Source organism: Trichosurus vulpecula, chromosome 2 (assembly GCF_011100635.1).
Source record: "Trichosurus vulpecula isolate mTriVul1 chromosome 2, mTriVul1.pri, whole genome shotgun sequence".
Lineage (NCBI taxonomy): Eukaryota > Metazoa > Chordata > Mammalia > Diprotodontia > Phalangeridae > Trichosurus > Trichosurus vulpecula.
In genome coordinates this window covers 82,325,886-82,338,372 of record NC_050574.1, presented here as the reverse complement: position 1 = coordinate 82,338,372, position 12,487 = coordinate 82,325,886, and positions in this window count along the sequence as shown.

The following is a 12,487-nucleotide window of genomic DNA, read 5'->3' as shown; positions in this document are numbered from 1 at the left end:
TGGGGAGAAGGAGGAAAAAGAACAAAGGAAAAAGTGTACAGCAGAGAACAATAGAAAACTTAAAGGAAGCAAAGAAAAGATGGATAGCTCTCAACACAATGCAAAGTATTTATTACATAAGCTTTCTTGAATTGGAAATTTATTGCCATATATTTTGAATCTTCTCTTACATTCTGCTGCACACGGGACATTTTTTTCTTTTCTTATTTTGTATTTAAGTTTTAATATTTAAGTTTACAATGTGTTTCTTTTTCTTTTCTTATTATGTATTTAAGTTTTAGAAAAAATTTTAAAATAGAAAAAAATAAAAATAGGCAAATAAGGAGGCCTTTTATGGCACAAATTCCATTTACAACACAAATATGCTGCTGGTACCTAAACCAGAAAGAGCCAAAACAGAGAAAGAAAATTGTAGATCAATTTCTCTAATGAATATTGATGCAAAAGATTTAAATAAGATACCAGCAAGGAGATTACAGCAATATATCACAAAGATCATACACTATGACCAGAAGGGATTTATGCCAGGAATGCAGGGTTGGTTCAACATTAGGAAAACTACCAGCATAATTGACCATATCAATAACAAAACCAACAGAAATCATAATTATTTCAAAAGATGCAGAAAAATCTTATGACAAAATACAACACCCATACCTATTAAAAACACTAGAAAACTTAGGAATAAATGGAGAATACCTTAAAATGATAAATAATATTTATCTGAAACCATCAGCAAGCATTATCTGTAATGGGGATAAGCTAGAAGCCTCCCCAATAAGATCTCTGGTGAAGCAAGGATGCCAATTATCACCTCTATTATTCAGTATTGTACTGGAAATGCTAGCTACAGCAATAAGAGAAGAAAACAAAATTGAAAAAATTAGAATAGGCAATTAGGAAACAAAACTATCTCTCTTTGCAGATGATACGATGGTATACTTAGAGAATCCTAGAGAATCAATTAAAAAACTATTTGAAATAATTAACAATTTTAGCAAAGTTGCAGAATATAAAATAAACCCACAGAAATCATTAGCATTTCTATATATTACCCACAAAGTTCAACAGCAAGAGATAGAAAGAGAGATTCCATTTAAAATAACTGTAGACAATATAAATACTTGGAAGTATACCTGGTAAGACAAACCAGGAACTATATGACCACAATTACAAAACACATTTCACACAAATAAAAATAATATATGACTAATTGGAAAAACATTCATTGCTCATGGATAGGCTAAGCCAATATAGTAAAAATGACAATTCTACCTAAACTAATTTACTTATTTTATGCCATACCAATCAAACTGCCAAAATATTATTTTATAGAGCTAGAAAAAATAATAACAATATTCATCTGGAAGAACAAACTGTCCAGAATATCAAGGGAATTAATGGGAAAAAAATGTGAAGGAAAGTAGCTTAGCAGTACCAGATCTCAAACTGTATTATAAAGTGATAATCATCAAAACAATCTGGTACTAGCTAAGAAATAGAGTGGTAGATCAGTGAAATACATTAGGTAAACAAGACACCATAGTAAATGACTGTAGAAATCTAGTATTTGACAAACCCAAAGATCCAAGATTTTGGGGTAAAAACTCACTATTTGACAAAAACTGCTGGGAAAATTGGAAAACAGTTTGGCAGAAACTAGGTATAGACCAACATCTCATACTGTATACTAAAATAAGGACCAAATGAGTACATGATTTAGACATAAAGGGTGATATCATAAGAAAATTAGGAAAGCATGGAATAGTTTATTTGTCAGATCTATGGAGATGGGAAAAATTTAAGACCAAATAAGAGATAGAGAGCATTACAATTTGTAAAAATTGATGATTTTGATTATATTACATTAAAAAGTTTTTGCACAAACAAAACCAGCGCAGCCAAGATTAGAAAGAAAGCAGAAAGCTGGGGAAAGGGGTGGGGGGAGATTTTACAGCAGGTATCTCTAATAAAGGCCTCATTTCTCAAATATATAAAGAATTGAGTCAATTTTATAATAATACAAGTCATTTCTCAATTGACAAATAATCAAAGGATATGTACAGGCAGTCTTCAGATGAAGAAATCAAAGCCATCTCTAGTCATATTAAAAAATGCTTTAAATCACTATTGATTAGAGAAGTGCAAATTGAAACAACTCTGAGGTACTACTTTACACTTATCAGATTGGCTAATGTGGCAGAGAAGGAAACTGATAAATGTTGGAGAGGATATGGGAAAATTGGGACACTAATACAGTGTTGGTGGATTTGTGACCTGATCCAACCATTCTGGAGAGCAATTTGCCCAAAAGCCTATAAAAATATCCATTCCCTTCAACCCAGCAACACCACTACTAAATCTACATCCCAAAGAAATTTTTTAAAATGAAAAGGATCTATTTGTAAAAATATATAGCAGCTCTTTTTTGTGGTGTCAGAGAATTGAAAATAGAGGGAATGCCCATCAATAGGGGAATTTAAAAGTTGTGATATATGATTGTAAAGGAATGCTATAAGAAAAGATGATCAGAATGATTTCAGAAAAACCTAGAAAGACTTACATGAACTGATGCAAAGTAGAATGAGTAGCACCAGGAGACACAGTTACAGCAGTATTGTATGATGATCAATTGTGAATAACTTAGCTATCCTCAGCAATACAATGATCAAAGACAATTCCAAAGGACTCAAGATGAAAAATTCAATCCACTTCCAGAGAAAGAACTGATGGAGTCTGAATACAGATCAAAGTATACTATTTTCGCTTTCTTTATTTTTTATGTTTTTTTGGTCTGTGTTTACTTTCACAACATGACTAATATAGAAATATGTCTTGCATGATTGCATTTGTATAACCTATATTAAATTGCTTGCTGTTTCAGGAATGGAGGGAGGTGAGAGCGAAAGAGAGAATTTGGAACTAAAAAAGCTTTTAAATTAATGTTAAAAATTGTTTTTACATATAATTGAAAAAAATTCAAAAAAGAATAAATAAGTTAGGGGGCTATAGAAAGAAAAATTAGAGATATGGAAAAAAATTGGAAAGAGAATTAACAGCTTAGCATAAGAGGTACAAAACCTTGCCCAGGCAACAAACACTAAGAATATTTCTTGTCCATTAGACAAGAAATATTTTTTTTAAAAATCAAAAGACTTGAAGATAGAAGAATATGTAAGTCATCTCATAGCAAAGCAAATTACTTAGAAAACAGATGGAGGACAAAAAATTTTAAGAATCGTTGGACTACCTAAATTTGTCTTTTCCCCCACTTAATAGTATTTTAATTTTTTTCCAGTTATATTTTTGTTTTGTTTTGTTTTGGAGGGTAGAAGGCAAGGCAATTGGGGTTAAGTGACTTTCCCAAGGTTATACAGCTAGTAAATGTCAAGTGTCTGAGGCTGGATTTAAACTCAGGTCCTCCTGACTCCAGGGCCCGTGCTCTATTCACTGTGCCACCTAGCTACCTCTCCAATTACATATTAAAGGCAGTTTTCAACATTCTTCATAAGATTTTGTTTCAATTTTTTTTCTCCTTCCCTCATGATGAAAAATTCTATCCACTTCCAGAGAAAGAACTGATGGAGTTTGCAGACCAAAACATGCTATTTTTCACCTTCTCCCCAAGATGGCAAGCAATCTGATATAGACTATATGTGTATGATCATATTAAACATATTTCTACATTAGTCATGTTGTGAAAGAAGAATCAGAACAAAAGGGAAAAACGAGAAAGCAAAAAAGTGAAAATAGTCTGCTTTGATCTGCATTTAGACTCCACAGTTCTTTCTCTGGATGTGAACAGCATTTTCCATCATGAGTCTTTCGGAGTTGTCTTGGATCATCATATTTCTGAGAAGAGCCAAGTCTATTAAAGTTGATTATCACGTAGTGTTGCTGTTACTATGTACAATATTCTCCTGGTTTTGCTCACTTCACTCAGCATCAGTTCATATGAGTCTTTTCAGATTTTTCTAAAATCCTGCTCATCATTTTTTATAGCACAATATTATTCCATTACATTCATATACCACAACTTGTCCAGTCATTCCTCAATTGATGGGCATCCCCTCAATTTCCAACTCTTTGCCACCACAAAAAGAGATGCTACAAATATTTTTGTACATGTGGGTCCTTTTCCCTTTTTTATGATCTCTTTGGGATACAGATCTAGCAGTGGTATTGCTGGATGAAAGGGTATGCACAGTTTTATAGCCCTTTCTTCCAAATTGCTCTCCAGAATGGTTGGATCAGTTCACAATTCCACCAACAGTGCATTAGTGTTCCAATTTTCCCACATCGTCTCCAACATTTATCATTTTCCTTTTGTGTTATGTTAGCCAATCTGATAGGTGTGGTATGGTACCTCAGAGTTGTTTTAATATGCATTTCTCTAATCAATAGTGATTTAGAGCACTAAATTTGTTGTTGTACAGTCATTTCAGTCATGTCTGACTCTTTGTGACTACATTTGGGGTTTTCTTAGCAAAGATATTGGAGTAGTTTGCCATTTTCTTCTCAGCTCATTTTACAGATGAGGAACTGAGGCAAACAGAGTTCAGTGACTTGCCCAGGATTACATAGTTAGCAAGTATCTGAGGCAAGATTTGAACTCAGTTCTTCCTGGCTCTAGGCCCAGAATTCTATCTACTGTGCCACCTAGCTTCCCAGGACCACCTAGATACCAAGACAAAAAAAATTAAAAGAGAGAGCCTAAACACAATATTTTAAGAAATCTTAAAACTGCCCAGACTTCTCAGAACTGGAGGGCAACGGTGGAAATATAAAGAATCCACCAGTCACTTCCTGAAAGAAACTCCAAAATAAAAACTCCCAGATAGATTATAGCTAAAATTGAGAGATTCTAAGTTAAAGAAAAAAATACTTTGAGCAGACAGAAGGAACTCAAATGCCAAGGAGCCACAGTCAGAATCATAAGTGATTTAGCAGCCACCACTATAAAACAAAGAGCTTGAAATAAGGTATTTTAGAACACAGAGGACATTGGCTTACAACCAAGAATAATTTACCCAGCAAAATTAAGTTTAATTCTACAAGGAAATAATAGACCTTTAACAAAATAGAGGACTTCCACATATTCTTAATGAAAAAACCAAAGCTACATAGAAACTTTGAAATGGAAACACAGGAGTTAAGAGAAACATAAAAATGTAAGCATGAATAAACAACAATAAGGTACTAAATAACATTATACATTCACATGTAGAAAGATTTCACATGTCCCTTCTAAACCTATGATCATCATGAGTCATAGTGGTGATAGTGTGATTAAAGATCTTTCCCCATCCATTCAATAGGCCTCAGGCAGAGCTAGTTAAGGGAAGTTTCTCAAGTGGAGCCAGTTAAGGGAAATTTGACTAGGAGAGGCTTGATTGTAGACAGGCATACACCCCTTACTTACTAGGTGTGAGGCCCCAGGCCCACACCCTTTTGCTATTTAGGTCACTAGAGGTGTGAAACCCTCAGGGCCCTATGGAGAGGTGCTAAGGCCAGAGCCAATTGCATGTTCGCTAAGTTCTACCCAATCAGATGCCAGCTGGGACTGTATATAAAGAGAGCCCAGAATTGAGAAGAATTGGGAAGCAAAACTGAGAGCAGCAGAACTGAGAGCAGCAGAATTGAGAAGCAAACATCAAGAAGACATTGAAGCAGCAGATATTGAGAGAGAGCCAGTGTCAAGAGGAACTGCAGAGTAGAGAGTGTAGACCAAAGAGTAGCGGAGATCAAAGAGCTGAGAATCTACAGCATTGAGATATCAGAGAACTGAGAATCCAGGAGACTTCAAGGACTCTGAGAACTGCAAGGGCTTTCAGAACTATGGGAGAGGATGCAGGCAAGTAGACAGTTAGGATTCATGAGGATCGTTTATGAGAAGGCATTAGCAGGGGGGGGGAAGTTACAGGATGATTTGGTTCCTTGCTATAATACTGTATTATAATTTCCTTGTTGCTACATTGAGGTGGGCTTATTGGTTTTGGAATATAATTACTGCTATGTCGAATTGGAGTCATTGGTCTTGGTTGGTGTCTAAATAAATGTTATACTTCCTTTGCCTCCTACCTAGAGTTTTTCATACTTTGCAATTCCAAACCATACAGACATGTTCCTGGTCATCCTCAAGGTCATGAATCTTGCCTTACCGGTACAGTCATAGATAAAGCCTAATTAGATAAGGCTAAGGAGTGGTTTTGTCTTAATGATCTTAAGAGGAGAATGGGAAGAGAGGAGAAAAGGAACTTATTGGGAGGTGGGGAAGAGAAAAATAGGGGAAATTATCTCACATAATCAGTGTATGAAGGTAAACAAGGAGGGGACAAAGGGGGAAGTGGCTATCACACAAATTTCACTCTCAAATGAACTGGTCAAAAAGGGAAGAATACCCCCACAAACACACGCACATGGATTTGGGTACAGAAATACATGTTACTCAACACGGAAATAGTAGCAAAAGGAGAGAAGGGAGAATTAGAATAAGAGTAGATTAAGGAAGGATTTAGTCCTAAACAAAATAAACTCTGAGAATATACAAAAATATTTGTAACTCTTGGCGAGGTGACAAAGAATGTGAATCTTGGAGTGTGTCCGTAAGTTGAAGAATGGTTGTACAAGCTATGTTATATAAATATGATGGAATGCTAGTATAATATAAGAAATGATGAAGGGGATAGTTTTAAAGAAACCTGAGAAGATTTATATGAACTGATGCAGAGTGAAGCAAACAGAACAAGGAAAACAATTTATACAATGACAATGTGTAAAGACAAAGAACTTTGAAAGAATTAGGGACTTTGATCAGAATAATGACCAACCATAATTTCAGAGGGCTAATAATGAAACTTGATTCCCACCTTCTGATAGATAGTTGAAGAACTAAAAGTGCAGAATAAGACATAATTTTTTGGATGTGGCCCATATAGACATTTGTTTTGCTTGGCTAGATATGTTTATAACAGATGTTTTGTTTTTCTTTCCTTCTCAATTGAAGGTGGGAGGTTTTGAAGGAGAAAGAAAGCAGATTTCTTGTGATTGAAAATGTATGTGTTTGTCTGTGTGTGTCTGTGTATAATTTTGAGAAAACCAATTTTCTACCCATAGTTGTGAGAGGTAGATGACTGTTCAGGCAATCAGTACGTGAGAAGCTCTTTCCCACCCATTTGAATAGGTTTAAGGTGCCCCCCCCCCCTCCGTGGGGCCTACTAAGGGAGTGGTGGGGGGGGGGCAGCTAAGAAGGTCTGATTAGATCTTTGCTCCTAAGTTTGCCCCAAACTCCTAATTACTAGGCGCTAAGCTGATGTGGGTGTGAAGCTCCCAGGGTCCTAAAGGGAGGCACTAAGACTAGAGCGAATCATAGGAGCTTAAGTTCTGGTTGCTCAGACAACGCTTAATGACGTCTGAAGCTGTATAAAAGGAGAGAACACTGCTTGGAGATTGAGACGCATCGGGAGCCAGTGGCAGCGAGAGCAACAGTGACAGCCAAAGCTGAAGCTGAAGCCGAAGCCAAAGGAGCTGAAGCAGCAGGCATTGCTGGTAACAGGGCTGACCCGTGTGTGCGGACCAGAGAGTGCTGAGCAAGGGCTTGAGACCAGTGGGTAATCTTCTTACCAGAGGGGGGAAGCACGAATATGATTTGGTTTAATGTCATCATGTTTTTCTGTAACCTCCTGGTTACTCTTGTGAGGTGGACTTATTGGGCCTGGAAGCTTTTGCTCTGGATATCGAATTGGGGACGCTGATTCATGGGTCTGCTACTTTGGAGCTTGAATAAATGCTTTAATTCTTCTGCCTTCTACTTACAGAATTCCTTATATCCTTCGGTTCTGAACCATTCAGGCATATCCATGATTTTCTTTGAAATCATGAATTCTGCCTTCATACTATAATGACCTGCTCCTCTTTTAATTTTTTTTTAAATTAAATGATCTTTAATATTAAGGTCACATATCCATTTAGAATGTATTGTGGAATGTGGTGGGAGATATTGGTCCAAGCCTAATTTCCACCAGATTGCTTTATAGTTTTTCCTTAAGTTTTTATCAATAGGGAATTATTTTAAGTAATTTATGCTTTTTGATTAATTTGGCACTGGGTTTTTGAGTCCCATTGTTTCTAATTCTTCTTTGTCTAGACTGTTCCACTGATCTACCTCTCTTTTTTTAACTGGTACTAAATGGTTTTAATGATTGTTGCTTTATAAAATAAAGTTTGAAAGGGCTATTTCCCTTTTATCCCTTTTTTATTTCCTTTGATATCCTAGATTTTATTTTTCAAAATGAATTTTGCTATTTATCAAGTTTTATAAAGCATCCTTTTGATACTTTGCTTGATAAAGCATTAAAATTGTAAATTAATTTTGGCGGTACAGATTGTCATTTTTATATTGACCTAGCCAAGAGCACTGAATATCCCCCCAGACATTTAAATAGTTCTTTAATTCTTTAAGGAGTATTTTTAATTCAATCTATATAAGTATTTTGTGTGCTTTGGTAGACTTATTTTCAGATAGTGTATGAATTTTTGTAACTATTTGGAAGGAAATGGCAAGAACTATTCTTGCCAGTTTAGTAAATACTCCTTTCTAAAACCTAAGTATGGCTGATTAACTGATATCAACTGACAACGATGGTAGGAAGCACACCAGTGAGCCTTAGGTATAAACCCTATAGCACTAGACAAACCCTTCAAAACCTCAAAACTACTCTTAGTGCCCTGAAGGAATGTTAGCAGTTGCTCTCTGGGAACCTAACTTGTTAGAGTAGGAGCTGGGATAATTGCTTCAGACCATGTACTACATGAGTAAGATAAACTAGTTTCCAATGGAAGAAATCACTTTTGACCTTATGGGTTATTACTGAATTTTGGTGTGATGATACCTCATACTCGAATATGGCTCTAGAATACTTTATTTAAAAGAAATAGGATAAGTAAAGGGATGGGGAAAGGAATGTATCCATGTATCTACCTTGACCCCCCCTCAGACATACATAGGGATGGTAATGTCCTTGATCTCATTACCCAGAAGCGGTCCACCTCTATCATTCAGAACTCTGAAACCCCTCTCTAACCACAACCTCTTTTCTCTCCCTGTGCTTCATCCCCCACCACAACCCCCCATACCTATCCTCTGTCCTCACGGCAACATCTATTTGCTCCATCTCTTCCTGCTTTCCCAGGTCTCACCCCCTGTTTTCACATTTTTTTCCTTCAAAATCTCAGCCAGATAATTAAATCAGTTCAATTTTACACTGTCTTCTACCACTGAATGAATACATTGTCTCTTTGCTCTATTACTGTTCATCTTATGCCAAACTTCAACTCTGGGTAACTCCCTAATATTGTTCTTTCTTCGCTACTTTGTATCGCTAAGTGGCACAGTGGATAGTGTGCCAGGCCTGGAGTCAAGAAGACTCATCTTCATGAATTCAAATCTGGCCTCAGACACTAGCTGTGTGACCCTGGGCAAATCACTTAACTCTGTTTACCTCGGTTTCCTCATTTGTAAAAGGAGCTGGAGAGGGAACTCCATTATCTCTGCCAAGAAACTCCCAAGTGGGGTCATGAAAAGTCAAATATGACTGAACAACAAAATCAACCCTACTGATTCTACTACAAGTTTTTAATCTAATATCAAATGGGTCCTCATTACTTCACAATGATCCTTTTAATCTTCCCGATTCTCTATTATATTCCTTAAAGTATCTGTTTTGAAGCCTTACTTTTCTCCTCAGATTACCTACACCACTTCCTCTTCTCTCTTCCCTCTCATCTGTCCTGAACTCCTTATTCTCAGTTTTGCACCTCTTTTGCACTATCTTTTCAATATTATCCTCCATTCTTTCATTTGCTTCAGTCTGAGGAATAGGTGGGCCATTTCCTTGATAAGGCTTAGTCCTCTCCCTGTGCTCTTGGTCCCTTTACCTCATGTCTCCTCTGGGAGCTTGGTCCTTCTATCAAGATTTCAAAATATCCCGACAGGTTAGAACATTGGACCAAATCAAATAAAATGAAATTTAATAGGCATAAACACAAAATCCTACCTTTGGGTTCAAAAAACCAACTCTACAAGTACAAGATGGAGCAGGCAAAGTTAGCAGTTCATCCGAAAAAGGTCTGGGGATTTTATAGAATTGCAAGTTCAAGTGCAATGAGTCAATGGTCTCATACAGCAGCCAAGAAAGTTAGTGTAATCTTAAACTGAATTGAGAGGCATAGCATCCAGGAATAAAGAAGACCATAGTCTTGTGTACTCTGCCCTAGTCAGACAGGGTTCATTTGTGCATCCATTCCTAGAAAGTACTGGAGTGTCCAGAGAAAGGCAACCATGACAGTGGAGGGTTTAGAGGTCATGCCTTAAAAGGATCAGTTCAAGAACTGGTGATGTTTTAGTCTGAAGTCAGGAAGGCTGACTGGATGGATATGATAGTGGTCTTCTAGGATGGGAAGGGTTGTCATGCAGAAGACTAGATTTGTTCTTATCTCAAGAAGGCAAAATTAAGAATATTGAGTGGAAATTGCAACAAGGTGAATTTAAGCTCAATGGAAAGAAAAGCTCATCAACAAGAGCTGATCAGGAATTGAAAGGGCCAGCTACCCTGGGAAGCAGTAGGTTCAACAAAATGGGAGGTCTTCGGAGGCTGGATGACTACATGTCAGATATGTTACAGAGTGGATTCTTTGTCAGGTAGGTATAATTTGGACTGGTTGGTAACTGGAGTCTTTTCCATATCTGAAATTCTATGATTCTGTCTTTAGTCTTGTCAGGTCTAGCCCAGAGGAGTGCCATCCACTGAAGTAAAATGGACACCCCTGATAGAAATAGTTCCTGAATGCCTCAGTGATCTGAGGGGAGCATAGATACACCCTATCCCTGATTATGCCAGGGTGAGGGTGAATACTAGTAGTCATCATAAAAGGACCAGAACTTTGGGGAGACAGGATAAACCAGGCAACTTCCTAATATGCTGATTGAGACTGTTCACCCTTCCCCCAAAACCTGAATTTCTTCCCCTACCCCATTTTCCATTTTTCTCCTCTTGGATGAGTCAATTTTGCAAACACCCTGGTGCTAAACTAGATTGGCTTTTTATTTCCTAATTCTGACTTGGCCCCTATACGATATCTCCAGATGAGGATTGCCTTCCTCCACTCTATGATGTTTGACTAACGGATGTTTTATCCATAAATGTTAGGCTTGCTTCTTATCCATAAATGTTAGGCTTGCTTCAGAGAAGTGGGAGTTTCAATCTTCCAGTTGTGTTGTCCCATCTTTACAAATTAAGGATATATTATAACCCATCAAGAGTGTCAAGACTCATATGATTCAGTTATTCCAGTAGTGTATTTGCTTGGTAATTGGACAAGACTTAGCATTTTCTGCTCCCCTTTTCTGCCAGTCTGCCAACATCACTGCAGAAACAAATAGACCATTTTTCCCCTTTGTTTCATAGGTTATCATAGCCAAAGAACATATAACCAGGTGGCCAAATTGGTTACAAACCTCTTCATACTTGGCTAAGTTGATCCTGAGAAAGCAGACAGAATTTTTTTTTGGAATAGTACTTTGCAGTGTGGTAGAAACATCCAGAGCTTGCACTTCACCAGCATAGACTGTGAGCAGAAGGTCACCTGGATGCCATGTTGGGGCATCAGAGTACTTTAATCAGTAAGACCTGAATTCAAACCCTGCCTTGATACTTACTAGCTGTGCAACCCATGGGTAAGTTACAACCTCTGAGTTTATTCATCACTGGTAAAATGGAGTTATCTATTGGTACCATCACTCAGGGTTGAGGCTAAATGTAAATATCTTTGCAATGTCCAACACACAATTGTGGTCATTATAATGACTGTAAGGAGATAAATTTATGACTAGAAAAAAAAAGATGTGTCAGTTACACAACAAGAACAAGGAACAACTTCTGAACAGCTTTCACTTGCTCCACTAGCACCCATACCATATCAAGAAAAGATAAGGAAGGCCCTTCCCACATTTGGTGGTCCTAATGCGAAGAGTTATAGGAAGACATGGACAAATACCACACAAGATAAACAGGCATGGGTAAAATTGAGATCTGTATCACTGGAAGAAGGAAAAATACTGATGAGATGACAGATACTTTGGAGTAATATAGCCTACCATATCACCACATTAACTCCTTCAAGGGGAACAATTAATGTCCAGACCTTTATGCCATCCTAACATGTCCCACATGACAGTGCTGCTTTTGAGAAATAGGAATTGTAGATCTTGAGGCATGAAACCTACTTCCCTTGGCCTGGGAATTAGCTAAAGTGTGTTTCTCTCTCATACCTCAAATCTCTGTTAACAGCATCTTTAGCTCCCTCATTCAATTAGGATTTCTGGGATTCACACACACTTTTTGCTGCCAACCTCAAGCTCCTCACAAAGAATGGTTATTTGTCTTTCCACTGCCCAGCCATTTTTTATTGTACTGCTGAGTCTACTATG